This window comes from Asparagus officinalis, chromosome 10 (genome assembly GCF_001876935.1).
Source record: "Asparagus officinalis chromosome 10, Aspof.V1, whole genome shotgun sequence".
Taxonomy (NCBI): Eukaryota; Viridiplantae; Streptophyta; class Magnoliopsida; order Asparagales; family Asparagaceae; genus Asparagus; species Asparagus officinalis.
Genome location: NC_033803.1, coordinates 17,099,136 through 17,102,682, shown reverse-complemented (window position 1 = coordinate 17,102,682; position 3,547 = coordinate 17,099,136).

The following is a 3,547-nucleotide window of genomic DNA, read 5'->3' as shown; positions in this document are numbered from 1 at the left end:
AGACAGTATTCACTGTCTCGTCGCGTGAGACAGTATGAACTATCTTGCAGTACGAGACAGATTATACTGTCTCGCTAAGCGATACAGTGACGACTATCTCGGGCAAAATTTGCCATTTGATGGTGTTTTCCCACCCCGATTCAGATACTCCAATGGGTACATGAGTCTAAACTGTTTTCCTACTCTCAACAGGAAGTTTCTAGAAAATATCACTCAGAATATTCTTAAGGATAACCTGACTGCCTCCTAACGGGTATACAAGGTTAAACTATTTCCCAAAAACTCCAAAAAATACACGAGTATAAACTGTGTTCTTATGAAGACTGAAACAGTGATAAACAATCCAATATCAATTTGGCGACAAAAGCTGAATTCACAAGCCTAAATTCCAGCTTCGGTTCAAAATCTCGACAACGGTCAAGCGATAAATGTAGTACCGGAAGAATCTTAGCTATTCTACAAAGCACTGAATAGATTGAGAGATAAAGAGGTCAAGAGTTGAAGTCATTTTACGGGTCCTTCTACACAATCTACTTAATCAAGTATTGAAGGGACTGTAAGTCAAACCTGTCTTATCCAAAGTGTCCCAGACTCCTCTATAAAAGAATGAGTCTAGAATACTTTAGAGGGGGTATCTGTAGGCGTCAAAAAAATACTGATAGGTATCCAAACACATCTTAATACAACAAGAAAATCATTCAAAGATCATAAGAAATGGCCTTACGATGTCTCAAAAGAATCGAGATAGTGTAGATTGTCTCGTAAGTGAAGTAGTGTAGACTATCTCGCATGCGAGACAGCATCGACTGTCTCGCACGCAAGACAGTGTTGACTGTCTCGCACGTGAGACAGCTCTGAAATGTTCAAGAAATTGGTAAAATAACTACATGATATGTGGCCATCAACTATTCAAGAACGTGGGCGAGAATCACGTGGATAACTGTCAAAATAACGGAGTTTAGAACGTGGAAAAATAGTTACAGAAGAAACTGGCGGGCAGTTGGTGATTTTTGAGGTAGTCATGACTGTCTCGGAAGCCGAGACAGTCCCAACTGTCTCGACCGCCGAGACAGACCACACTATCTCGCATGCACAATTCCTTCAGATTGTTGTATTTTTTAGTTAAGTATCCCAGAGGCTATAAATACCCCCTCTAGGATCTGAGCACAGAGAGCAGATAGAGTAGTAGACTTGAGTTCCTTGTGTGATTCCTTGAGATTTGAGCTTTGACTTGATCTTAAGAAGAGTGTTCATCTTACTTTGATAAGATATTCACTGATTTTCATTCTTGCTTCTAAACGAAGGAAGAATACCAAAGACCTTCACGATCTGTGTTCATCCTAATTTTAGCATGTCTTTAGCAGTGATTATTCACTTTACGTGGTTTAAGCATTATTTAAGAGCTTATTTTGTTATTTTGAAGTGATTAAAGGTTTGTGCATCATTTAATGCATTATTGTTTGCAGAACCTACTATTAATGAAAAACTACTGTTAACCATCGGAGTTCATGCTCATGGATCGGACTTCAATACTTGGAGATACTATTGACTACATGAAGAAGCTCTTAGAAAGGATCAAGAAGCTACAAGAAGAGATTGAAGTTGGTTCATAAAAAACTCACAATCTATTAGGCATCTTCAAAATTTTGAGTCTTGAATAGCTTCAAAAGAGGAGAGTATGAAGAATGAGATTTTTTTTAAAACAATTTGCAGTTATATTGGATATGTGCATTGAATTAGTATTGGAACTTCAATGTTGTAATTGTTTATTTTAATAATATTTTTTCTATTTTTTATACAATTATTTTTATCTTTGAATGAATATTTTTGTGTTCATATTATGTTTTCTTAAATAATTTATGTGATCGAATATGAAAGCAAAAAACCTAAATGGTATATGGATGTGATACATATGAATGTGATTTTATTATATTAAAAAAAACATCTTAGACGGAATTTCTATCTAGGATGCTCATCCTAGACGGAAATTCCGTCTAGGATGTTCCGTCTAGGATTATCCTAGACGGTTTCAAATTTCGGTTAGAATAATCCGTCTAGGATGTATTCTAGACGGAATTTCCGTCTAGAATACTGCATCCTAGACAGAAACTTCCTAGATGCGCATCCTAGACAGAATTCCGTCTAGGATAATCATCCTAAATGGAAATCTGATTTTCCTAGACGGAATCTTTTGTCTTTTTGTCTAGGATGCCTCATTTTTTACTTGTGGGGTTAAGGCCCGAAAAATCCGGGCCGGTCGGCCTCTATGCCCGGGTCCGGACGAAGTTGGTGAAACCTGACCCGGGCCCAGCCCGCCCTGGTTTTTATATTCATATATATATTATATATTTTTTACTTATATATTTTTTAAGTGTATATTATCATTAATTTATACTTATATATACTTATATATATATTTCTAACGTATACTATATAATTATAGTATGATATAGTCATTAATGTATACTTATATATACTTACGTATAATATATAGCTATATATTAATATGTAGTATATACTAAACACACCTATATAAATATAATAAGGTTAATTTAATTTTTAATCAGTTTTTAGCTAAAAAATACCAAAAAAATCCGGCCGGTCCGATGCCCACTCAGTTTGGCTTGGACCTGGGCTCAACCCGCGTTCGGGTCCGAGCTAGGCATTTTGCTAGGCGTGGACCCGGAAATCCGGACCAGGGCGGCCCTTTTGGACAACCCTAATTACAAGGATCACAATCAATTTAGTGCGGATATGGAACATGTGCAAGGAGAGCAGGATAAAATGAAGAACATATAATGCTTACATTGCTTGAATGCATCACAAAAATTTTCTTAGGAGAAAACTGTCATCTATTAAATTTTGATACGTCAAAATGAAGATTGATGAAGACGATGATTAAACACGAGTGAGAGCGTGGAGCTCATGTTCACCATCCAGAGAAAAACTTATGATTAAAACATCACAATTCCACATATTACAATCAATTTAGTGTGTATATATAACATGTGTAAAGGCAACAGAGATTGCTAACACAAATAAGAAGGACAAAAGATGTTTTTCATTGCCTAAATGGATAACAAATTAAGAAATTGTTGCTATTTATTAAAGTCTGATAACTTATAAAGCCTAGATTAAAGAACAAGTTGATATTGAGCCACAAACAAATTTACATCTTAAAGACCGTTAGTTGTATTTCTCCGCTCTCACAGTAGAAATAACCAAAACACGAAGTTTTCTCATAATAAATGCTCCCCCAATACTGTAACCCTTGCGGGAAACCGCCCAAGAGATTAATAATTGTGAATTCAGGAAACACCTGAAAGGAAAGACTTAGACCAGGTACGACAAAAAATAATAATAAAATTTTTGAAATCAAGGAATAATAGCTAGAGAATATATATTAAAACGGCTCAAAAAACTACTCATTTGTGTTTTTGCAATTAACGTTCTACTTTTACATTTATCGGTTGCCAGACACTATGCATTTCATGATGACCAGGATACTAAGAACTTCGCCATACTAAGAAAAATATAATTGGAATTG